General features: G+C 50.6%; 1 protein-coding gene across 3 annotated transcripts in view; it reads left to right on the top strand.

Moving 5' to 3' along the window:
• Positions 1-26,644, top strand: part of PPP1R10 (protein phosphatase 1 regulatory subunit 10) — a 79,679-nt gene that overhangs the window by 23,058 nt on the left and 29,977 nt on the right. The window contains exons 1-2 of one of the 3 annotated variants that reach the window (XM_085636165.1): positions 14,697-14,792; positions 14,908-15,143. The exons of 1 other annotated variant lie outside the window; for it this stretch is intronic. The gene's annotated coding sequence lies outside the window, so the exon portion shown is untranslated. Of the gene's footprint in view, positions 1-14,696; positions 14,793-14,907; positions 15,144-16,901; positions 17,039-26,644 lie in introns of those variants that run through there. One more of the 3 variants, XM_085636596.1, reaches the window with a different exon arrangement.

Raw genomic sequence — 26,644 nt, 5'->3', positions numbered from 1 at the left:
CATGAATAGTAGCAAATCGAATGTGTGGCCGTTGCGTGGCGGAGATCGGCTGGGCACCTGGTCTCAAGCAGTCACCCTAGTTCTGGATGGTTTTAAATATCTGGGGGTGTTTTTATCCACACTCCAATGATGTTAAAATGTTATTTTCTCCTTTCTCTGTAATGTGTTTTTTACAACAACACGGATATTTTATTATGGAAAATGTTGAAACAATGCTGCTTGTCATTATCTTTTGTTGGCGCTCAATAAGACGTCGGATCTGTATCGGCTTTCAACAATAAAATTGAGTTGTGAAAAAAAAAGCCTTTTACCTCTGGCTTTAAATATGCAGTATAAAGTGCGCTTCCCTGCACATCCAAGTAGAAAGGATGGGCATGCGCTGTCCAGGGCTTACACTAAAGTGCATGCATTGGCTCAAAGGCACTCTCTCCCTTCACCCAATCTACCGGAGGGAGCGTTGAAGACTAGAACAAAACGGCCCCATCGCCCACAAGCAAGGAAGGAGGCGTCCCGGGGGCCACAGTAGGAGGTACCACTATATTCTTTCTCCTCCTGTCAACTGCTCCCTCATGGAGACTGGCCAGAAAACAGTAGGAGATACAGCTATATCCTTTCTCCTCTTGTCAGCTGCTCCCTCAATGGAGACTTGCCACTTTTCAATCCCAGCAAGAAATGTGAGACAAGATCAAAACAAACTGAAGCCCCAGACTGTAGGGACATCCTGGCACACGTTCCAGTCACAGGAAATAAAAAACAAGAGGAGCCAGGAGTCCCAGCCCCCTTTTTGGCACCCAGGTTGGGAGGGTGGGGCTGACCCACAAGGTTCCTCTATTCTTGGTTCCTGTCATAAGGTGACGTAACCTGGGGGCAATGCCAAGATGACGGCCGCATCAGATGCACTTTGAGCAAGCTCCATGCTGGGCCTGCTCAATATCCTTAATTTATCTAGACCATTCAGCCTGCTGACACCACAGACTGCCCGGGCTGCCCTCCCTTGAGGGTGATATGCTTCATCATTGGGTTCCCTCCTCAAACTCAACCGCAAGGTACCTGGCGTGGGCTACTACTTCCCGTGAAGAGGTGCTGAGGTGTTTTAGAGATGAGCAATGTGAAGAGGTAAGTAAGGGACAGAGTACAAAGAAAGCATGAGAACAGCATGACTAAAATTATCTCCAGATAGCCGATTCAACTTTGTTCAGTGGCCCCCTGGGACAGAGTTAAAATGTGAGGACGAGGGAATTCAAATAAATGTACCCCTGTAGGTGGTCAACACATTTTTGCCCATTATTGACCTCATAATTGTCATTTGTCGGGGCATAGACGGGCACTACGATTATATAACTCGTCTTTGCAATCCTTTTAGGGCAGAGTTCTTCAATCTGTGGGGCGCGGGCGCGACACCACCTGGGGGGGGGACGCGCATTCCACACTAAGATCTTACCTTTGTTGGTATTTTATTGTGCCGTGTCGCAAGTCAAGTCACAGTAACAGAGGGTTGGAGGGGAGAGGGTGGGGAAATAGATAAGGCAGGACCTGCGCTTTTGTAATGTAAAGAGCTAACAGTTAACCTTCCCAAGAGGGGGTTAATTGGTAGAGCTGGAATGCTTCAGCTGCAGTGGGAGGCAGGGTCTCCTCTGCTAAAACCGAAAGTAAATGAACAGACAGTCCTGTTCCTTTGCGTTCAATTTCATAGCAGAGGAGATTCCTTGCCTCCCACTGCAGCTGAAATGACTGCCTCGTGGTTGCAACCGCGTACTGTACTTGATGAGTGTTGTCATTTTTAGGAGAACAAGGAATCAAAGGTGAAAATGTATTTAGTGCCTAGAAGCCACGGTCCAAAGTAGAGTAAAGCAGCTGGTAACCAGGAGTGCGATTTGCAAATTACTGTTTAATCAGATCTGGTCGGAGGTTGTTCTGCAGCCCCCTCCACCAGATTAAAATAAACTATCACCTCCCATCCACGTGTGCTGAGAAGCTGAGGGGGGCACAGGTGTCCGGTTGCACTGCTAGGGTCTAAAGCGCCCTGCGGCACACACTCTCGAAAAGGCAGCCTCGGTGCGCTCTGTCTAACTCAGCCACCTCTCCTGACCAGGCTGTGACTGCTAGAGATCAGGCTTTCAGCAGACAGTGAACCACAAACATGAGGCTTAGGCAGAGTGCAGTACTGTGCTGTAAAACAGTGGTGAGCTGAGTGCCTCCCCGACCCACCCCCCAAAAAAAATACAACAAAAAAATGTGATTCTTTCACACAGCGTGCTGCATTGGATTTACGTTGTGGCATAAAACTAATGCAGCGCGCTGTGTGAAATTAACTCGGCATGTTCATAAAAGTGATCACCTCTTTTAGAAAATGTTCATTTCTTTGTGGCGCTCTCCAATACTCTGACTCATTTAACGTAATTAAAAGTTTAAATGCACTTACCCCGAACACGATGAGTTTATTGTTCCTGCAGCTCCACTCATGCATGCTATGACCTGCTGCCCGTTCCCATTTAAGTATCAATAAACCAGCCGTCACCCTGACCCACAGCCACAGGTGCAGCTACTCGGTGCCAGTGATCAGGGGTGGAAAGAGACAGCGGCCTGCACATGATTCCACCAACTTACTCCAATCCTAAGCAACCCAATACCTGGGGGCAGAAAGATATGGGGAGCGGGGGAATGGTTCGGGGTTATACCCCTCTGTCCTAAAGCTCTCCCCGCGAAGCTCACCACAACATTTTAAAGTAAAATAACAGCACTCACCGTCCGCGCCGCCTCAGCTCCTGGCTCCCGCCGTCCCGCGTTTCCTGCAGCTATCCTCAGGAAAGCCAGTAAGCCACCCAAAGGCAGCCTCCCTTCCCTCCGCCAATCACAGCGCTGCAATAGCAGCGTTGTGATTCATAAGGCACAGCGGAGAGTGCCCCAGCCTGGCCATTTTCTCTATGTAGGTTGCATGCAGCAGCCTACATAGAGAAAAGGGAGAGTTGCTTTGGTCGGCCCCAGGGACTACCAAAGCAGTCAGGACCCACAACAGTGGGCATGGCATTCCCCACTGCCCTCGAGCAGGACCGCCCACCTTCCCTCCCGCAACCAGGCACTTCTGCTTTCTCGCAGTGCGAGAAACAGAAACATAAAATGGTACCATTTTATGTTTCTGCTTCTCGCACTGCGAAAAAGCAGTGGGGTGACGCCCCCACACCCCAATGGAGGAGCCGCCACTGCTTTCAAACTCACCCTGCACTCACAGCGATCACAATGCCCTCACACTGGTCCCGATGCCCTCACACCATTCACCCTGAATTCACAGTGATCACTGTGCACTCAGAATGCACTTGTGCTGTTCACCCTGTACCTCACCCTGCAGTCACACAAGCACACTACTCAACCTGCACTCGTGACACTTTACTCACCTGTCCCCCTCACTGCTCAATCTGCAATCTCACTCAAATAAGCTCATCATTAACCATACATTCATTCGTCCCACTCTGCACTTACATCCACACCAAAATTCATATGGTCACCTCACTCACCCTGCAGTCACTCCTCTTACCCTACTCTCACACTGTTGCATGGCTCACCATGCCATCACATGGGCACTCCTGCCACCCACACAGTGCAGAGGTTTAATGTGCCTGCTACAAAGAACATGTACCAAGCAGATCACTGAACTGAGTGTGAGTAAACAATGAGTAGTGCTATAAAAAAATGAAATATTTGCCAGAAAGGTGCTATAGAGGGATGGGGTGCATTGTTGGTGAGTGGTAGTGAGGAAATTCATGTAGAAGGAGGAAATGGGGGAGGGGCGCCAAAACAGACCGCTGCACTGTGTGCGACCAGTGCTAGGGCCAGCCCTGGATGGTAGTGTTAGCCCCCACCCAAAGTTCTGGTCTAGTTGCGCCCCTGTACTAAAGTATGGGCATGTGCACCGTTAGTACCCTGGCTAAAGAGGGTATGGCAGAGCTGAAAGTGAATCATTTAATCTCAAAGCTGTTCTGAACAGGGGCCCCCAAAATAGTATTGGCCCAGGGCACCCAAAATCCTTAACATGTCCCTGCCACCACAAAGTCTGTCAGACAACATTGCTCTGAAGTAAAATAGGCAACATCATTAATTTATCATCAGTTCTATTTTTTTTTTTTAAACATAAGTGCGACGTGTCCTAAACCCCCACTGCTTCAGGCAAGCAACTTATCGTACCACTAAGGAATTTTCAATTAGGTGTTTGGTCAGCGCCCTCTCTTTGGACTTTCACCTGTCTCTTCGGATCCATAACTGGTTGGTGGGCAATTATCCCATTATAATGCTGCCTAAAACATTTGTTAATGGTTTCTAGAGAAAAATTGTTTTTCATGTACCAACTCTGAGCTAGGGAGTGCTCGAAAAATCTGATAACATGGTCTCCCTTACAGTCACTGTTTTGGCTTAAAATGTCCGCAAAATATTCAGCTTTGAGAGAAACTTCTATCAAAACTCTCTTGCCTTTCAGCTCATCCTACTTATGTGAGATCGGGTTCTCAGCACTTGCGGTATTAAAGACTAAGTACCGCTCAAGACTGGATGTGGAGCACAACCTGAGGATGGCAGTAGCAAAAATCCATCCACAGATTGACAGTCTATGTGGCTAAAAACCAGCACACCCGTCACATTTATGTTGGTGGTGTTATCATTAATCTATGTCATGTGTAAAACAAAGCATCCTAGTAAAAACAATTTGCACACATTGTATCTTGGAAAATCGTGTTTTGAGCTGTGTAATAAGCCTCTGTCATTTCACCACACCCACTCACAAACCTGCAGTTTACTAAACACTCTTATTGTGTTGAACATTATTTGCTGGATATGGCCTGTGATATGCATGTGGCGGTCGATTATGTAGTGTACCAGATTCCAGGTAGTGGGGGGGCCCAACATCTAAAAAAAATTCAGCTGGGGGGGCTCAACCTTCAAAAGTTTGAAGACCTCTGTTTTAGGGGCTTACTACAGTTCCTTCTTACCTCTTCACCACTGCCTTGGGTCAGATCGCTACACTGACGTGCCCTCCCTTCATATTGGTTCCTGTGGTTGTCCTTTAGGCAATAATCCCTTATGGTGCATTGGATGCGTGCTAATGTATGCTCCATTGTTCCCAGTAGACCTTACGTGAGGTGCTAGCTCATTGGTCTTTGATCTCCAGACATTCTTAGAAAGTTCTGGTTAGTTTTCGGGTTTTATTTCACTTCACCTTGTCTAATATAGCTGATCTCTCCACTTAGATCACTAGCATGTTGCTACGCTGCAAGCACCCCTGCACATTATAAATCCCTGATGATATCATGACATTCAATACTAGAAGAGACGTTTGATATCACAATAGCACTATAGTATGGCTTGAGTGATGGAATTTTGTAGCTTGAAAAGGTCTCTAGTTTTTTCCTTCTTTTTTCACCATCTCCTACCATTCTTCCTTTCCCTTCCCCTATCCAGCAGGCATTTTTGTGTCAGGCGTAATGTGTTATGTCCTGATGATGATCCCTACATCCGCTAATGGGTTCGACACGTCGTTGACCATAGTACCATGACTCAAATTGTTGGTATATAATTGTTTATGTGAGCATAGGTACTTAACAATATATGTGACATAACCACCGTGTTTTCATTGTAGTCACATAGAGAAGTGTTTTCGTTTGTTCTCCAACTCTATATTGATGTGTTATTTTAAAATTCAATAAATGCATGGATTTTCCATGCATCCAGACCTCATTGCATCGCTATGTAATTCCAAGTGTTATCTTGCAAGTAAGGGACCTTTGTTCCAATAGAAATACTTATTATCCTGACTGCCACAGGAGGTGACATTGTCTCCTGTTTCAATGACTAGGGACGTGGGGGTAACAAATTGCATTTTTTGTATGTTCGCAAGTCAAGAGGCAGCAAGATGGGAGGGCTGCCGATCCCTCTATCAATCAATCAGGGAAATTGTAAGCGCGCTACTCACCCGTGAGGGTCTCGAGGCACTAGGGGGGTCCCGCAGATCTGGTGGCCGAAGAGCCAGGTCTTGAGGGTCTTCCTGAAGGCGTTTAGGGAGGGAGCGTATCTGATGTCTGCCGGTAGCTTGTTCCAGGTCTTGGCTGCACTGTGAGAGAAGGATCTTCCGCCTGCTCTGGCTCTGTGGATGCGTGGTGTTTCAGCCAGTGCGAGGTAGGAAGATCGGAGGTTTCTTTTGGGTACGTGGAAGTTGATTCTGTCCTTGAGGTAGTTGGGTCCGTTGTTGTGCAGGCATTTGTAGGCGTGAGTGAGGATTTTGAAGGGGACTCTTTTCTCCACAAGGAGCCAGTGGAGTCTTCGTAGGTGTTGGCTGATGTGTTCGTGCCGGGGATGTGGAGGACGAGTCTGGCGGCGGTGTTCTGTATTGCCTGGAGTTTGCGGAGTAGGGACTTGTTAATGCTGGCGTAGAGTGCGTTTTCATAGTCCAGTCTGCTGGTGATGAGTGCAGGGGTGACTGTCTTATTTGAGTCAGGGGGGGGATCCATTTGAAGGTCTTGCAGAGGGTGTTGAAGCAGCTGGAGGTGACTGCGTTGACCTGTCGGTTCATGGTGAGGGATGAGTCGAGTACGATGCCGAGGTTTTTGGTGTGGCCCGAGGGGGTAGTTGAGCTTCAGAGGGCGGCCAGCCACCGGGTGTTGTCCCATGCTGAAGGGGTGGTCCCAAGGACGAGGACTTCTGTCTTCTCTGTGTTTAGCCTCAGGCAGCTGTTGGTCATCCAGACTGCGACGTCTTGCATTCCTTTCTGGAAGTTGAGTCTGGCGGTGGTGGGGTCTTTGGTGAGGAAGAGGATGAGCTGGGTGTCGTCAGCGTAGGATACGATGTTGAGGCCGAGTTGTTGGACAATGGCGGCAAGGGGGGCCATGTAGATGTTGAAGAGGGTCGGGCTCAGAGATGACCCTTTGGGACTCCACAGGTGATTTTCTTGGGATCGGAGAGGAAGGGTGGCAGTCTGATCCATTGGCTTCTTCCAGTGAGGAATGATCGGCTCCAGTCTAGGGCTGTTCCTTGTATGCTGGCGTTGTGTAGTCTGGTGACTAGTGTGCAGTGGCAGACAGTGTTGAATGCTACTGATAGGTCGAGTAGGATAAGGGCTGCGGAGTGGCCTTGGTCCAGGAGGGTGCGGATGTGGTCTGTGGCAGCGAGTAGGGCGGTCTCGGTGCTCTGGTTGCTTCGGAATCCGGATTGGGACGGGTCGTGGACGGCATTGTCTTCGATGAATCATGTCAGTTCCCTGTTGACTGTTTTCTTTTTTTATTTTAGGTTTAATGCAAGGAACAATCACATTTCAACATATCCAAAACAATGTCAAGGTGGGGATCACAACCATCAAATACAACATAAAAATAGAATAGATTAGCAGGGCAGCGTTCTTCAAAAACAGAAAGAAAAAAAAAGGAAACCAGGTGGCGCGGGCACTGAGAGCCCAAATAAACTTAACAATCGAGCAGACCCAGTACTAAGTATTAATCAAAGAGGATTATGTAACAGAATATACCCTATCTTACAGACTCTTCAATCCATTCTGCAATTGGGGACCACATTTTTAACCCCTTTGCTTTCTTTCTAAATCTCTTGGTCTTATAGATTGCTGCTTCCAAATTGAAGGTCGCCAGAAGTCTGGCCCTCCAAACGAGAAATGACGGGGGATCAGGGGAGATCCAGACTGTCGTAATGCAGGCGCGCAGAATAGCCATACAAATAAACAGAAATGAAATTATAGACTTCGATCTTATTTGCGCTTCAGCTTCTATTTTAATTCCCCAGTAATACATATTAGTGATCCCAGTACTACTGCCAAAAAGGATTGAATTGAGGATAGGAGATCCACCAATTTTGGACACAAGTAGAACATGTGGACAGCATCTGCAGCTAAAGTACCACACCTATTGCATTTAGTTCCTGCTCCTGTACCCCATTTAGAGATCTTACCCGGTGTATAGTATAAATCATAAATAACCATATAGTGTTGTGCCCGCATCCTACCAGTCATTAATATTTCATTTGCCAAGGCAATAGAAGTATTTAACGCAATTCCCTCTATATTTAGCTTCCTTTCCCACCTTTCCTGACACTGCTGTAAGTCGTCAGGTAATAACTTTATCAAATTAGAGTTAAAAAAAACAATAGGCATATTTTCCCCCAACTGGTCTATTAAAGGAATTTTTCTAAATTGATGCCTGCCATCTGGGGCTAATATATTGCAGAAGCTGCATATTTGCAAGTATTTAAAAAAATCTTGTTTTGATAAGCCATATTGTAGTTTTAGCTCTGTAAAAGATAAAAATTGACCATCTGGACAGAGATCTCCCAAACGGGAGATCCCCTTCTGCGTCCACCTAACACTAGTGAAATCTCGAAAAATTGGGGGAAGTATGCCTGAAGCCTCAAAAGGGATATAGGCATTTGTTTTCGGAAGGCCTAGAAGCCGCTTAACTCGCCTCCACATGGCAAAGGCGGCCTTATAAATTTTAAAGTTGTTTTTTTTATAATAACTGGGTTCCACAAATTTTATCAAGCAACAATTTGCCTTTTCACCCAAACCAAATTCATAAATTGATGGACTATGGCAGGGCAATAACTTGGCCCTTTGTCCGACAACCAGGGGAGACATAAATTTCAGCGCTGCCACCCAATAATAAAACAAAATATACAGAATCCCCCAGCCTCCCACAGTTCTGGGGAGCACCATCTTTTTGTATGCCCTTCTGTGCCTTTTGTTGTCCTATAAACGTTAGAGCTAATGTTCTCCAGCCTTTTAAAATATAGAGCTGGAAATTCAAGTGGGATAGTTCTAAACAGGTATAAAAGTTTAGGAAGCACCAGCATCTTCCATGCAGTGACAGGTGGAGATTGTTTATTCTCTCTAATGCAGCCTTAATTCTATCCAACACTGGGTTCAGATTAATTTTGGGAATTTTATTAACAGGTGAGCACAACTTAATTCCCAAGTAGGTAACTTCCGAAAGAACGGGAATGCCGTCCGGAGGGTTGCACCCCACACATAAAATTTGGGTTTTGGTTAGGTTTAATTTGTAGCCAGGCATAAACCCATACTGCAGGGCAAGGTGTTCAGTCGTCGATAGAGCAGAAAGGATATCAGTAGTGACAATAGCGATATCGTCTGCATAAGCCAACGCTCTATAATTGGTGTTAGCCACTACTACAGGTTTAATGTCATTAGACTGATTTAATTTAGATTTTAAAAAATCTATGTATAAGGCAAATAATAAAGGTGAGGAGGGACAGCCTTGCCGCATTCCACGGCTAATTATGAAGGGTTCTGACTCTCTACCGACAGTCGTATAGACGCAGTAGGTAATTGATACAGTGACGTGACAGCTTGAAGAATACCCGGACCGAATCCCTTCAAACGCAGTACCTCTCAAAGGAAAGGCCACGCCACCCTGTCGAATGCCTTCTCGGCATCCAACAGGATGATTCCAATAGGGGTCTTCGTACCTTCTGCCCAGTCCATCATTGCTATTAAACGGCGGACACGATCAGTCGTGTCGCGGCCAGGGATGCACCCATGCTGCAGAGATGAGACTAGGGTAGAAATCATACTCGCCAGACAAACAGCTAGAACTTTGGAGTAGATTTTGCTGTCTGCATTGATTAGTGAGATAGGTCTGTAGGAGGAAGGTAGCAAAGGTGGTTTGTCTTTTTTAAGAAAAACTGTGTTTATTGATTTCTGCCAGGACGGAGGGGGTAAACCCTTTTGGGTACTTAACGTTGCCAACAGTTCATTTTTTAAAACCGCAAAGAAGGTTCTAAAAAATTCCAAGGGGATCCCATCTGGGCCTACCGCAAGTGATAACATTGCTGCCTCCATTTCCTCAATAGAGATATCGGCCTCTAGCTCTTCTTTTTGTTCTGGAGTTAATTTTAGGATCTCGTTATTTCCCCAGAACCCAGCAAATTTACTTTCTATATTAATAAGATCCTCATTTAGGTACAGCGGAGTATAAAAATCCTTAAAAATCTCCAAGACTTTTGCAGGTTCAGAATGGATTTGCCCAAATTAGTCCTGGATTGAGTCCACCCTCCTAGCGACCTCCTTTTGCCTTAGTCTTTTAGCGAGTAAGCGACCCGAATTTTCTCCCACCTCATATAAATCTGAACGATGAACCCCAATTTGGGCCGCTAACTTGGTAGCGAAGTTTTGATAGACCCTCATCTTCTGAACAGCCAAATCTTTTGCTATCTGATCAGAATCCTGAGTAGTAGTAAGAGCCGCCATGAACTTAACTTCTAACGTTCTCAGTTTATTAAGCTCTTCCTCCTGTTCTGCCTTTATTCGGCGTTGTTTATTGATCGAATAACTAAAGGACTCCCCCCGCACCCCAGCCTTGAAAGCATCCCATATCATAGCACTTGAAGCAGATCCGCGAGTAAATTAAAAAAATCCCACTATCCATTTAGAGATTTGCTCCTGATAAGCGGGATCAACCAATAACTGACGCTCAAACGTCTAGGTCTTAGGGGGCCTAGACCATGTTTCTACCTGTAGTTCCAGAATGATAGGATTGTGGTCAGAAATTATTTTTGGTTGAATATCTATACTGGCATTGGTCACTAATTCTAAAGCAGCAAAAAAATAGTCCAATCTTACGTGTTTCTGATGAGGGGCGGAAAAAAATGTATAACCCGGGTCGTTAGCTCTTTTCAATCACCAGACATCTACTAGACCAAAATCCTTAAGGAGACCCTTGGTAGCCTTAAAAACCATGCAAAGGTTGGTCGAACACTGCTCGTCACACCAGCAAGTAGCCCCAAAGGACTGTGGTAAATGTAGTGGCGACGGCGGGTACGCCTATGCCACGATGTATAAAGAACAGTATGTGTTGCGTTAGCCATCCCTGGACACGTGTTTCGAGGTAGTTGCCTCTCGTCAGCAGGGAGCAGGTCAGTGTAAAGGGGTGCCGTGTGGACTGCCAAATGTAATTAAAACAGGTCAAGTACCTCTCATGGCGCGCAGGTGCAGATCCAAGGCTCGTCAGCCCGTTGGCTCAAGGGAGCCGTAATAAATTATGCAAAGGTTGGTCGCACACTGCTCGTCACACCAGCAAGTAGCCCCAAAGGACTGTGGTAAATGTAGTGGCGACGGCGAGTACGCCTATGCCACGATGTATAAAGAACAGTATGTGTTGCGTTAGCCATCCCTGGACACGTGTTTCGAGGTAGTTGCCTCTCGTCAGCAGGGAGCAGGTCAGTGTAAAGGGGTGCCGTGTGGACTGCCAAATGTAATTAAAACAGGTCAAGTACCTCTCATGGCGCGCAGGTGCAGATCCAAGGCTCGTCAGCCCGTTGGCTCAAGGGAGCCGTAATAAATTATGCAAAGGTTGGTCGCACACTGTTCGTCACACCAGCAAGTAGCCCCAAAGGACTGTGGTAAATGTAGTGGCGACGGCGGGTACGCCTATGCCACGATGTATAAAAAACAGTATGTGTTGCGTTAGCCATCCCTGGACACGTGTTTCGAGGTAGTTGCCTCTCGTCAGCAGGCAGCAGGTCAGTGTAAAGGGGTGCCGTGTGGACTGCCAAATGTAATTAAAACAGGTCAAGTACCTCTCATGGCGAGCAGGTGCAGATCCAAGGCTCGTCAGCCCGTTGGCTCAAGGGAGCCGTAATAAATTATGCAAAGGTTGGTCGCACACTGCTCGTCACACCAGCAAGTAGCCCCAAAGGACTGTGGTAAATGTAGTGGCGACGGCGGGTACGCCTATGCCACGATGTATAAAGAACAGTATGTGTTGCGTTAGCCATCCCTGGACACATGTTTCGAGGTAGTTGCCTCTCGTCAGCAGGGAGCAGGTCAGTGTAAAGGGGTGCCGTGTGGACTGCCAAATGTAATTAAAACAGGTCAAGTACCTCTCATGGCGCGCAGGTGCAGATCCAAGGCTCGTCAGCCCGTTGGCTCAAGGTACTTGACCTGTTTTAATTACATTTTGGCAGTCCACGCGGCACCCCTTTACACTGACCTGCTCCCTGCTAACGAGAGGCAACTACCTCGAAACACGTGTCCAGGGATGGCTAATGCAACACATACTGTGCTTTATACATCGTGGCATAGGCGTACCCGCCGTCGCCACTACATCTACCACAGTCCTTTGGGGCAACTTGCTGGTGTGACGAGCAGTGTGCGACCAACCTTTGCTTAATAGCCTTAAAAACCCTAGTCTTTTTCCCCTTATACTCCCATATTGCTACTAATATTTTCATCATCTCGCAGATGTAGATTAAAATCCCCACACAGGATTACTGGAGAAGGCCACGAGGCGAATTCAATACTGATGTCATTGAGCATGTCGGTATCGTCAGAATTAGGCTCATACAATGAGCAGAGAGTAAAGAGAAGACCGTCTGTCCTCATTTCAATAATAGCCCAGTTAGTGGAGAAGTGTTACATTTTGGAGGCAAGATGGCGGACGCCGCAGTGTCCGAGTGAGACGGACTGCAGCGCTCTCCAGGGCTCCCTTTCCGATACACCCGGCTGGCTCGATGGCGAGGCCTCCTCCCGGGTAGTTGGGGCGGTCCTTCCTCTGGATCTTGTATCCAGGATGGCGGTGTTGATGTCGGGGGCGGAGGAGGCTGTGGTCCAGGTCTCCGTGAAGAAGGCTATGTCGGGCGAGAGAGAGTCGAGTAGCTTCTAGATTTCCACGGTGTGTTTGTGCACGCAGCGCACGTTGAAGAGGATGCATCTTAGGGTGTCGCCGGTGCTGGAGGCCGGGGTGGTGGTTAAGGTTTGGCGGCAGTGGAGGCAGGAGAACTGGCCGTGGTTTGTGTTTGTCGAGGCCTGTTTGCAGTATCTGAGTCTTCCGGGTTTGAGTGCAAGGAGGGTGGTTGTGTCGTAGCGATGGATGGTCGGGGATCCAGGGTTCCTGGCGCTGGCCAGGTGCAGACAGGCTTGCCTTATGCGCGCCCGCTGCACGCGTCTGGTGGAGGGGGTGGGGTCTGAGCCCCTTCGCCTGCCCCCGCTCCCTCCCCTCTCGTGGGCACAGCTCCACGTGCCCTGTCACCTCAAAGTACAGGCCAAGGAATGGCGGGGGTCGGGTCTGAGCCCCTGCTCCCTCCCTGTACTGAGGGCACAGCTCCCACGCATCATGTCTGCTCACAGCACAGGCCAAGGAATGGAGGGGGTGGGGTCTGAGCCCCTACCTCCCCTCGGCACAGCTCCCACGTGCCCTGTCACCTCAAAGCACAGGCCAAGGAATGGTGGGGGTCTGAGCCCCTCCCCTACCATGGGCACAGCTCCCACGTTCCCTGTCACCTCAAAGCACAGGCCAAGGAATGGCAGTGATGGGGTCTGAGCCCCGAGCCCCTCCCTCCCTGTACCGAGGGCACAGCTCCGACGTGCCTTGTCACCTCAAAGCACAGGCCAAGGAATGGCTACGGTGGGGTCTGAGCCCCTCCCTCCCTGTACCGAGGGCACAGCTCCCACGTGCCCTGTCACCTCAAAGCACAGGCCAAGGAATGGTGGTGGTGGGGTCTCAGCCCCTCCGCTTCCGTGGACACAGCTCCCACGTGCCCCGTCACCTAAAAGCACAGGCCAGGGAATGGCAGTGGTGCGGTCTGAGCCCCTCCCTTCGACACAGCTCCCACGTGCCCTGTCACCTCAAAGCACAGGCCAAGGAATGGCGGTGGTGGGGTCTGAGCCCCTCCCTCCCTGTACCGAGGGCACTGCTCCCACGTGCCCTGTCACCTCAAAGCACAAGCCAAGGAATGGCGGTGGTGGGGTCTGAGCCCCTCCCTTTCCATGGGCACAGCTATGCCCTATCACCTGAAAGCACAGGCCAAGGAATGGAGGGGGTGGGTTCAGCGCCCCTCCCCTCGACATAGCTACCACGTGCCATGTCACCTCAAAGCACAGGCCTTGGAATGGCGGTGGTGGGGTCTGAGCCCCTCCCTCGACACAACTCCGACGTGCCATGTCACCTCAAAGCACAGGCCAAGGAATGGTGGGGGTCTGAGCCCCTCCCCTACCATGGGCACAGCTCCCACGTGCCCTGTCACCTCAAAGCACAAGCCAAGGAATGGCGGTGGTGGGGTCTGAGCCCCTCCCTCCCTTTCCATGGGCACAGCTCCCGCGTGCCCTATCACCTCAAAGCACAGGCCACGCGTTCTGTTTTCTCACAGCGTAGGTCCCATCCTCAGGCTACAAGCAGCGCGGGAAAGGAATGGAGGGGGTGGGGTCTGAGCCCCTCCGCCCCCTTCTACCCCCGCCCGTACCTAGGGCACACGCACAGGAGGCGTGAAAGTAAGCCAGGGCGCGGGGTCGCGCACAGTCCAGGTCTGCTCGCGCGCCGACGTGACCTACGTGCCGCCGCCTCGACCCGTCGCGCGCCTACGCGAAGGCAAGTCCCGCCTCTATTCTTTCACCCCCAGGTCTTTTCTGTACTTTTGGGGGAGGGATTGAACCCACTGCGCACGCGCGCGCCCCGGGCTCGCGCTATGTGTAGCAACTACGAAATGCGCATGCGTGCTAGTGAAAAAAAAAGCTGCGTCACAACGGAAGGGTGCTTTAAAAACCTTTTCCACCCTCCTCGGGGTCGGGTAATATGGCTAAAACACGTAAACTGGTCCTGCGATTTTTGTTTTTGAAAACGTCATTTCTGATAAGTAACATGACGGGCCCAAGGACGTTTTGTCAGCAGCTCCCGTTGAGCCAATCAGCGCGCTGCCAGCCCGCGGTGTGCGCGGCCCCGCGCCGCCGCCTCTTGTGACGTCAGCAGGCAGATAAAAACTGGTCCGCGCGCGCTCCCGGTCATTCTGGGGGTCGGTTTGAGGTAAGTACGGACGCTCACGACGGCATGTTAGAGGCAGAAGGACTTGGGGGTGGGCGGTCGGGCGACGCGGATCCTCCGCTCACTCAATGTGGTATTTTTGTTTCATTTCTCGCAGGTTGAATTGTACCTTTGGGGGAAGACGCCGTAAGCCAGTGACAGGTCCCGACAAGCACCCAGGCCCGCCGCCCCACAGGACACTGCGACCGTCACCCCTTTGTTGTTGTGACTGAAACGAATAGCCCCATAGACACGGCCCCTGCCGCCGAGGCGCCATGGCCTCTTGTGTGTGAGCCCCACTTTGTGTTTAAGCACAAACCCCCCCTCACGGCGCCGAAGGACAGAATCTGGATAGTAAGTGTCGACAGTGGATCGGGCAGCGCCCACGACCTGTTTTTTTTTTTCTAAACAAACATTTTTGGAGCCCTTTTTTAAAGCGGAAAGAAGCCCGTGGATTTTTGTGAAGGTGTCTGTGCGAGGGAGGAGGTGGCGCCCGCAGGAGGGGGGAATGAGCTCGCGCGGCACAAGATGGCGGCGGCCGCAGCGCGAGGCGCCGGAAGCCGCCACGGTCGCCATCTTGTGGCGCGCGGGACCCAGGGGGGTCCGCGGCGGCAGCCGCCATGAGCAATCTGCGCATAAAGATTGCGGGCGGGAGGGAAGGCCCGGGGGTGAGAGCGGTGCCCGGCACCGTGTGTGGTGTGGGGGCGCTGTGTGCGTGTCGGGGGTGCACGAGGGGGCTGCGCGGCCTTGTTTCACATATGTCTGAGCTCAGTGTGTGTTTACATATATTACTTGCCATTAATGATCAGGCGCCCTTCGGGGCTGGCGTAAAATGGCGGCCGTGGCCCTAAGATGGCCGCCTGCGCCAGGAGGCCCCGCCCCTGGTGATGGCCCCGAGGGGGATGGGGGGGGCTATGTTGTGCCACTTTGACCCCGCCCCATGAAGCGTCTATTACACGCGTGCCACCTCGAAGCGCTAAGTGCCCCAACTCAGCCGAGCAGAGAATTTATAAACACTCCCTTGGCTCTGCCTCCATTCGCTACCGCGTTCGATATTTGTACCCAATATAGTATCTCTTGTACCCGCCCTGAGTCCTTGATCGCCCCGCCCAATCCCATACCTCGTACCCCCCACCTGACTATTGGCCCCACATATACCTGACCAACTCCTCCCCTCGTACCCCCTCCTGACCATTGGCCACTCTCTTGTACCTGCCCTTGATCGCCTGCTCTGAGCTAATACCCATCCTGCTTTGAGCACTACCACCTCTTACCCACCCTCCTGCTTTGAGGTTTTGCTCAACCCCACCTCCCGTACCCACTCGGCCCATGAGTACCCTGGTGTCAACCTTTGACTACTCCTACCTCCTTGGACCTACTCTCCTGGTCTTAGCCTTTGACTACTTCTAGCTCCTTGGACCTACCCTCCAGGTCTCGGCGCTGACTACTCTCCTACCTCCTCTTTGGACCTACCCTCCTGGTCTCAGCTCTGACAACTCTCATACCTCCTCCTTGGACCTACTCTCCTGGTCTCAGCGCTGACTACTCTCCTACCTCCTCCTTGGACCTACCCTCCTTTTTCAGCTCTGACTACTCTCCTACCTCCTCCTTGGACCTATCCTACTGGTCTCGGCTCTTGAGTACTCCCACCACTTGTACCCATCCTCCAGTCCTGAGCATTTGTACACCCCCCACTACGTGTACCTACCCACAGCCCTCGACCCCTCCCACCCCTTGCCCCCTCCTTTTTCTAATGTCGGAAGTCTTGGTACTCGTCCCCTCCTGCTTTGAGCCTTGTCTGTTTCCCCCACCATGACCTCGTGTGTGTGCCCTCTCCTGCAGTCGGGTATTTGTGCCCACCCCTAGTCTAAGCCAACCAGCGTATATAATCAATGTCAGTGGTGTTTGTACGTCCCCCCCAAGCACCCTCCTTTTGTCTGTACCCACTACCCCACCTCCGATCCCTTGTCTAGGCCAGAGAGGCATGTGTACCCACCCTTTCGAGCCCGAGTCCTCGTACGGCGCCTCTAGATTTTTGACGCATTTACATCATCTCTCGCCCTCCTTTCCAGTGGCACTTGCTCTTCCTGTGTCTGATCTCAGTCCCTGTTCTCGCTCTGTCCGATCTCTTGATCTGTCACTGTTCTAGCTCTGTCCAATCTTTCTGATATCATTCACTGCCTGTTCTCACCAGTTCTGACCCCCCCTGCAGTCTCCGGAGTCCTTCCTCGTCTCCTGCCTCGCAGGGGGTGAGTGGTAAACGCCTGCACTATGATGACACAACTGCTTCTTATTGCCTGTCTGCCGTGCTCGTTTGTATTCCGTATTGATGCCCCGTTTGCCCTCTTTCTCCCATCCACTGCCGCGTACCTTCCTGTGTCGCTCTCTGTCCCCTTCTTTTAAGTGAGTGTTCTGTGTATCTTTCTATTCCCTTGCTCTCTGGCCCCTTCTGTTAGGTGAGTGTACTTGTGTTTGAATGTGTCCTCTCCCATGTTGTTCTCTGGCCCCTTATGTTGTGTGAGTGTTCCTGTGTGTTTGAGAGCGTCTTCTCCCATGTTCTTCTCTGACCCCGTTTCTTCTGTTCAGTGGATGGTACTTAGTTTGTCTTCTCCCATGTTATTCTCTGCCCCCCCCCCCCCCCCCCATCTTTCTGTTCAGTGTGGGTTCCTGTGTGTGTCTCTCCTCCCATGTTGTTCTCTGCCCCAGTTTCTTCTGTTCAGTGAGTGTTTCTGTGTGTCTCTTTTCCCATGTTGTTCTCTGGCCCCTTCTCTTATGCAAGTGTTCCTGTGTGTCTTCTCCCATGTTGTTCTCTGGCCCCTTCTGTTGAGTGAGTGGTACTTATTTTTTTCTTCTCCCATGTTATTTTCTGACCTTGTTCCTTCTGTTCAGTGAGTGTTTCTGTGTGTCACTTTTCCCATGTTGTTCTCTGGCCCCTTCTGTTATGTAAGTGTTCCTGTGTGTCTTCTCTCATGTTGTTCTCTGGCCCCTTTCTTCTGTTGAGTGAGTGGTACTTAGTTTGTCTTCTCCCATGTTATTTTCTGACCCAGTTCCTTCTGTTCAGTGAGTGTTCCTGTGTTTGTCTCTTCTCCCGTGTTGTTCTTTGGCTCCTTCTGCTAGGTGAGTGTTCCTGTGCGTCTCTTCTCCCATGTTGTTCTCTGGCCCCTTTCTTCTGTCAAGTGAGTGTTCCTGTGTGTTTGTGTGTCTTCTCCCATTTTGTTCTCTGGTCCCTTTCTTCTGTTAGGTGTGTGTTCCTGTGTCTCTTCTCCCATGTTGTTCTCCTACCCCTTCTGTTAGGTGTGTGTTCCTGTGTATTTGAATGTGTCTCTTCTCCCATGTTCTCATGCCCCTTCTGTTAGGTGAGTGTTCCTGTGTATTTGAATGTGTCTTCTCCCACGTTGTTCTCTGGCCCCTTCTGTTAGGTGAGTGTTTCTGTGTGTTTGAGAGCGTCTTCTCCGATGTTATTCTCTGACCGAGTTTCTTCTGTTCAGTCAGTGTTCCTTTGTATGTCTCTTCTCCCATGTTCTCTGGCCCCTTTCTTCTCTTAGGTTAGTGGTCCTTAATGCGTCTTTTCCCACGTTGCTCCCTGCACACCTCTTGAGTGAGTGGCCCTTGGTGTATCTTCTCCATGTTCCTCCATGACCACCATTTGGTGAATGAGTGGCCCTTAGTGCGTCTTCTCCCATGTTGCTCCCTGACTACCTCTTGTTGAGTGAGTGGCTCTTAGTGTGTCTTCTCCATGTTGCTCTCTGACCTCCTGGTGAGTGAGTGGCCCTGTGTGTATCTGAGGGGACGAGACCAGCACTGACGGGCTCCTGCTGGTGTTGCTTCGATGGTCCCTGGGCCTGTCTGCCTTGCCTGGGGCTACTGGTGTCATGCTCCCTGTGGCATCTGCGAGTGTGCTGCTGTCTTATCACTGTGCCTGGCTCATCTTACTCTGATCACCCATGTCTGCCTCGGGGGAAGCCACCCTGCACAGCGGAGCCTCAGGGTGTGCGACGCTCTCACAAGGCGGCACACCAGCTGAAGCTGAACCCCTCCGTCTCACCAGGTCCTGCACCCCCTTGCGCTTGCTTCTGCGCTGAACTAACTTGCTTTGTATGTTGTAGATGTGAATGCTACTACTGGACCTGCACTCAGGGGCTCTGGCCACTAAAGCCCGGGGCGAGGGGCCTGCGGTGGGTGCACTGTGCCCACTGCTGAGCCCTGTTTAGCACCTGTACTAAGCAATAGGCATAAGATGGCACCTGTAGCTGCCGCCCAAGGCACAGCCAAGGCCGCCCGGTAAGCAAACAACCTTTCTGGTCTTCTTGCATCGCCTTTCCATGTCACACCGTGCATGCAGGCCCTCCAGCCGAGGTCCTGCTGCTGCAGCAATGTCTTGCGTTGAATTTACTAGATTGCTAAGCGCTTATTTCCTTTAAGTTGGGCCTGCATGCTACTCGCCTCACACTCTGTTCTGGCCTGGAGGTGCCCTTTTAGGCCTGGGTAGTGTCTTTAGCGTCCAGTGCCCAGCCGCAGGTCCAGTGGTAGCATTGCATGGTCCTCGTAGTATTAAACTCTGGACAGATGTTGCAGTCTGTATCAAACTTCCAATAAATGGTACAAAATATGTTCAAGTATACTTCTTGTTTGTAACTGACAGGATATCACACATCCTCCAAGTTCCTCTTCATTTAAACTGCAACAAAATAAACACATTTCAATGAGGCTGTGATGGTTACACCCAGGTAGACTCCTTAACCTGACATAACTTCATTCAGAAAAGGTGCATCAATGGCACTGTAAAGACCCCCACCCTACTCTCCAATCAGCCATCTTACTGGGAGGTCTGTGGAATGTGCCATCCGCAGAACATCATGTTGGTTTTTGTGCTGCAGTAAGGTCAGTGTTGTGCATGTGAATGAGCCATCGTCCAGTGAGCACTGTGACCCATGTCACCATCCCACTTTTTAACCTTACGTTCTGCTATCTTGCTGTTCGCACAGTGTATCGTATCACATCCTGCAGGCACCACCAGGGTTTGCAGAAATTCTGTTGGATCGGCATGCTCCTCTCTAACTACTGGTATAGGCCGTGCTCCTCACTACCTAGTGTGGGGCAGTGCGCAGCATGGTCCTCCGTAAATACTAATGTAGGCTGTGCACCGGTATTAGCTCCACTAGAGTGGGCAGTGCCCCTCAGTAACTTCTAGAGTAGGCAGTGCACCCACCCACCTCCTCTAACTCTTCTATAGGGGCAGTGCACCCAGCCAACTCTACAGTAACTATTCTAGAGTAGGCATTGCACCCACCAGCTCTTCAGTAACTCTTCTAGAGAGGGCAGGGCACCCAACCAGCTCTTCAGTAACTTCTAGAGCAGGCAGTGCACTGCCCACCTCCTCATTAACTCTTCTAGAGTGGGCAGTGCACCACACACCTCATTAACTCTTATAGAGGGCAGTGCACCCACCCACCTCCTCAGTAACTCTTCTAGAGAGGGCACGGCACCCAACCAGCTCTTCAGTAACTTCTAGAGCAGGCAGTGCACTGCCCACCTCTACAGTAGGCAGTGCACCACCCACCTCTTCAGTAACTTCTAGAGAAGGCAGTGCACCCACCACCTCCTCAGTAAATCCTCTAGAGCAGGCAGTGCACCCAGCCACCTCTACAGTAACTATTCTAGAGTAGGCATTGCACCCACCACCTCTTCAGTAACTCTTCTAGAGAGGGCAGGGCACCCAACCAGCTCTTCAGTAAGTCCTCTAGAGCAGGCAGTGCACCTCCCAGCTCCTCTAGAGTAGGCAATGCACTACCCACCTCCTCATTAACTCTTCTAGAGAGGGCAGTGCACCCAGCCATCTCCTCAGTAACTCTTCTAAAGTAGGCAGGGCACCACCCTCCTCAGTAACTGCTCTAGAGTGAACAGTGCACCTAGCATCTAGAGTGGGCAGGGCACCCAGCCAGCTGCTCAGTAACTCTTCTAGAGTGGGCAGGGCACCCAGCCAGCTGCTCAGTAAGTTTTCTAGAGAGGGCAGGGCACCCAGCCAGCTCTTCAGTACCTCCTCTAGAGTGGGCAGGGCCCCAACCACCACCTCTAGAGTTTGTAGTGTACCGGCCAGCTTTTAAATATGACCTTTCTGACACACACGCAACACTGCCCTCCATCAGTGACTGGACAATGACAATCCATTTATTCTGGGATCCTGCCCCGAGTGTTTTTCTGGAGCCGGACCAGGCAGCCCTTGTTTTGGGTGTGGATGTGTTAGTTTCATTGTGTGGATACAAGGACGATACGTTCACTCTCTTCACTATAAATGAAGCAGAGTCCTCAGTCCCCTAAAGACACATGGCCCACTGTATGTTCTCTCGACGACCCTTCAAGGGACACTGCAGGCCTGGTCTGATGGACATGCTAAACACAAGAGGGTCACACGATTCACCGGGTCGGTGAACTCTCCACTCTTGCACAGACTTGATGCCAGTGTCCACAGTGAAACTTGTCTATTGATTTTTTACCCATTCTGGGGTTAGTTTGCAACAGCACACACCAATTCCTTGTTATTACTAGGGTACACCCAGGTGAATGCAGTCCTGTACCCCTCGCCCCCTAACTTGTCATCGGTGTCCTTTATTTTGTGTGCCAGCCGGCACCAACATGAACCCAGCTGATGTGCACCCTGGGATACCCCTCTCGCCTGGCCAGTGGTATCACTGGGGTGGGCAGTGCCACACCAGAGACACTTACACTAACTAGATAAATCACAGGGTGGGCGGGCTCTGTAAGTTCCGCGTCCACGCAACACCTAACTCGCGCAATGATGTAACAGATTTAAACCTAAAATAACTTAGTAGGAGCAGTATGGCAATGTACAAACACGTTTCTCAAATACAATAAGAGAAGGCGAGACCTGTCTAACGGAGTAAGCGCTTGAGCTGTTGGCACACGGTAGGTCGGCTCGTGGGAGCTCCATACAGTAGAGGGGTTCTTCAGCTCACACGTGTGCTTGTGGTATCCACCTCAGTCAGTTGCCCCTGTGCCCACACACCAGGCTGCTCCTGTAAGAACGGTTTGTTATCCTTCAACGGTAGGTACGATTCCCACACAGGCTGGGCAACGTTCTCCATTCATTTCTCATGTGGTGATTGGTGCAATGGGTTTGGTAGGGTGCCCATACAAACTAGGTAACATGCCCAGTTGTTATGCAGGTTTGTAGAGTGCCCTATCAGCCAGCAGGGTATCGTGGCGCTGGGCAGGTGTGAGCCAAGCCGTGTCTGGTGGGAATTCAAGAAGTGATGAGCATGCAAAGTGTCTGGGCAGGCCTTTCCACGCCTTAGGAGCAGTGTAGAAGAACGTTCGACTGTCTGTAAGAGTCTGATAGAGCTGGGGTGTCCGGAAGGTTTGTATAGGCGGGTGTGCTAGGCTAGTGTTATGTAGTGCCTTGAAAGTGGGGGTGAGGATTGTGACTTGTGCTCATCGAGCTGGGGTGTCTGGAAGGTTTGTATAGGCGGGTGTGATTGAGGTGTGCTAGGCTAGTGTTATGTAGTGCCTTGAAAGTGGGGGTGAGGATTGTGACTTGTGCTCATGGAGCTGGGGTGTCTGGAAGGTTTGTACAGGCGGGTGTGATTGAGGTGTGCTAGGCTAGTGCCTTGAAAGTGTGGGTGAGGATTGTGACTTGTGCTCATCGAGCTGGGGTGTCTGGAAGGTTTGTACAGGCGGGTGTGATTGAGGTGTGCTAGGCTAGGTTATGTAGTGCCTTGAAAGTGGGGGTGAGGATTGTGACTTGTGCTCATGGAGCTGGGGTGTCTGGAAGGTTTGTACAGGCGGGTGTGATTGAGGTGTGCTAGGCTAGTGTTATGTAGTGCCTTGAAAGTGGGGGTGAGGATTGTGACTTGTGCTCATGGAGCTGGGGTGTCTGGAAGGGTTGTACAGGCGGGTGTGATTGAGGTGTGCTAGGCTAGTGTTATGTAGTGCCTTGAAAGTGGGGGTGAGGATTGTGACTTGTGCTCATGGAGCTGGGGTGTCTGGAAGGTTTGTACAGGCGGGTGTGATTGAGGTGTGCTAGGCTAGTGTTATGTAGTGCCTTGAAAGTGGGGGTGAGGATTGTGACTTGTGCTCATGGAGCTGGGGTGTCTGGAAGGTTTGTACAGGCGGGTGTGATTGAGGTGTGCTAGGCTAGTGTTATGTAGTGCCTTGAAAGTGGGGGTGAGGATTGTGACTTGTGCTCATGGAGCTGGGGTGTCTGGAAGGGTTGTACAGGCGGGTGTGATTGAGGTGTGCTGGGCTAGTGTTATGTAGTGCCTTGAAAGTGTGGGTGAGGATTGTGACTTGTGCTCATGGAGCTGGGGTGTCTGGAAGGGTTGTACAGGCGGGTGTGATTGAGGTGTGCTGGGCTAGTGTTATGTAGTGCCTTGAAAGTGTGGGTGAGGATTGTGACTTGTGCTCATTGGTGAACGGGGAGCCCGTGGAGCTCCTTCAGATGTGACGTGTGTGCGGCGTGGGAGCTTGCGAGTGATTCTGGCAGCTGAGTTCTGAATGGTCTGCAGCTCTCTGGTGAGGTTGGTTAATTCCGGCATAGAGGTGTTCCTGTAGCCCAGGCTGCTTTGGACCAGGGTGTGCGTGATCGTGTTTGGAGCCGTTTATAAATCTGCCTCCTTCGGGATATGGAAGCATGAGGCGGCGGTGGTGTTGACTTGGGAGGTCAGGTCGAGTTTGCTGTTGGCGACCCAGAGGTTCTTGTGGGGGGTGGATGTTAGTCCAGCTGTGTTGGTCATCTTGTGATCTGCTTTTCTCGTAGATCACTTTCAGTCTCGTCTGTTTTGCTTGATCCAGCGGGTGATTTCAGTCATGCAGGCGTTGAACTTGATCTGAGTCCTGGGCGTGTGGTCTGTGAGCGAGAGAATGAGCGGTGAACCGCGTGTGAGAGGACAGCGATGTGAGCGCGGATGGATGATGCGGACTAATGGGATCGTGTGTGTTAATGGGGCCTCGCTTGTGACACTTCAGCGCGGTTGCACCCAGATGAAGTAGCTACCCTTGCAAAAAAGAGATTTTTTTGTGTGTGTGTAATGAGAAAGCAAAGCATGTTTTCGTGAGGCAGCTAAAATCCGGATTTGTAACTAGTGCACATGTAGCACGCCCCCTGCAAGAAGGGGTCGCTCCTTTCTCTGAGGACTGGGACTCAAAATTCAAATTTAGGCGGAAATAACTCGGGTTATTTGGTAAGGAGGATTTAGAAGTGAGGACCGTTCTGGCTACCTAACTGCAAGTAAACCAAAAGGCTGCACTCAACTTTCATGGTGTCTCAGTGCATCCCACTAGCCCGAAATAATGCCCGGAAACATGAGTGGCATGCACACATTCCCCGAGGCAGTCAATACATTCTCCCTATGAAAGGCTGATAGGGCGGGGCTGGTTTCCAGGGCTACTAGCAGTTCGGGAAATGACGCCTCTTCCTACTGGCCAGGGATGGTGCTGCAGATCACCGTGTCCACGCTACTTGTGTTGCATGAACTGACCACATAAAGTTGGAAGTCTTAGCAGTCGGGGAACATACCGGTGCTGTATGCTGATAATTGACCCAGTGTGGCACATATGGCACAGAATATCCTTTAGGTGCGGTCCCTGGCAGGCAGATACTATCAACACAGTGGCACATACATACAATATTACACTGGCACTCCCTGTATCAGACTGGTGTTATTAACCCAGTTAGGCACATGGAAAGGATACTCCGCTGGCACTCTCCCTGGCAGGCTGATACTAATAACCCGGAGTGGCACATGGACAGAATATTCCACTGGCAGGATATAATTAACCCAGACTGGCACAGGACAGAATATTTCACTGGCACTCCCTGTATCACACTGGTGCTATTAAGGCAGAGTGGCACATGGACAGGATATTCCGCTGGCACTCTCCCTGGCAGGCTGATACTATTAACCCCCAGAGTGGCACATTGACAGAATATTCCACTGGCAGGATATAATTAACCCAGACTGGCACAGGACAGAATATTTCACTGGCACTCCCTGTATCACACTGGTGCTATTAAGGCAGAGTGGCACATGGACAGGATATTCCGCTGGCACTCTCCCTGGCAGGCTGATACTATTAACCCCCAGAGTGGCACATTGACAGAATATTCCACTGGCAGGATATAATTAACCCAGACTGGCACAGGACAGAATATTTCACTGGCACTCCCTGTATCACACTGGTGCTATTAAGGCAGAGTGGCACATGGACAGGATATTCCGCTGGCACTCTCCCTGGCAGGCTGATACTATTAACCCCCAGAGTGGCACATTGACAGAATATTCCACTGGCAGGATATAATTAACCCAGACTGGCACAGGACAGAATATTTCACTGGCACTCCCTGTATCACACTGGTGCTATTAAGGCAGAGTGGCACATGGACAGGATATTCCGCTGGCACTCTCCCTGGCAGGCTGATACTATTAACCCCCAGAGTGGCACATTGACAAAGTTCCACTGGCAGGATATTAACCCCAACTGGCGGCACCTGGTAGGAATATTCTACTGGCACTATGCATGGCAGGCTGGTGACTATTAACCCAGACTGGCACATGGACAGGATACTCTCCCTGGCAGGTCGATCCTATTAATCCCAGAGTGGTATATGGACAGAAAAATCCACTGGCACTCCCTGTATTGGACTGGTGCTATTAGCTGGCATAACAGTGGAACATGGACAGGATACTCCACTGGCGCTAACTGGCAGGCTAATACTATTAACAGTGGCACATGGGCAGGATACTCCACTGGCACTCTAACTGGCAGGCTGATACCAAAGGGACAAGTGGATTTTTTTTTTCTACAGGGGAAGTAGAGTTCAAAAGCAACTTGTCCCATGGACAAGTAGATATTTGATTAAATTCCGCACCCCTGTACAATTCTTATCCCAGACGGGCACAAGGACAGAACATGCCACTGCCTCGCAGGCTAGCTACATGCCAGACCAGCACATGTGACGGACTTTCCCCCAGCCCTTTCAGAGAACATATTCTTGCCCTTCCAGGAAACCTTCTTTTACAGTACACCATTGGGAAGAGGTGTTTTTCCTACACATGCAAGAGTAGCCAGGAACAGCATGAAACCGCTCCAGCACAAGTCCTGCCATGTTAAACCTGGAGCCATTCAATGTTACTGGGCGCCTCCGACTTCACATTTCCAAATGCATGCCTTGGTGTCGTCCAAAAGATCGTAGACGCTGCAGAGTAACGAGTGGAAGGAAGTTTGCCTCTTAACTAGATGAGGACTTCACCCTGTTTGGGGGAGGGGGATTGATGGGTCTGGACTGCTGTGCCATATTAAGTTACCACCACCACTGCACGAACAAATGACTGAAGAGCGGCGCGTGCTTGTGAACTAGCTTTCCTTGTATTGGTCTGTATTCTCTGTATTTATGAAGTGATTTTTGTCTCCTGTCTTCTCTTTAGGCCTGAAGACTTCTGAGTGTTTGGGCGGCATTCGTTAGCTTTAGCCAGTGGGCCTGTGGGTGCCTTTTCATCCGAGTAGGATTGCTTTCGTAGTGCGCAGTGACGTCAGCACAGGGTAATTAACCAGCACCTCTCCAGCCCACCAGTGCATGCCCCGCCCTCTTGTTTGCCAGCCCTGCCCTCAGCAGGCCTGTCCCTGGAGATCGTCTTGTCTCAAGCAGTGTGTGCTGGAAGCATCTTAACTCCAGGATGTCACCACCAGACCCCCGCTGGACATGACCTGCAGGCAGCCTGCTCTTGAAACTGGACAGTCACTAAACTAAGACTCCTTCAGCTTGCTCAAAGTAGCCATCTAGTAAGCCTTCATGTAGTTTTAAATAAAAACAAAAAAACTTACATTGTCAGTTTTGTCAC

This window comes from Triturus cristatus, chromosome 1_1 (assembly GCF_964204655.1).
Source record: "Triturus cristatus chromosome 1_1, aTriCri1.1, whole genome shotgun sequence".
In the NCBI taxonomy this organism is placed as follows: Eukaryota; Metazoa; Chordata; class Amphibia; order Caudata; family Salamandridae; genus Triturus; species Triturus cristatus.
Note: the sequence above shows the minus strand (reverse complement) of the source record. Positions and strands in the feature narration are given on the sequence as shown.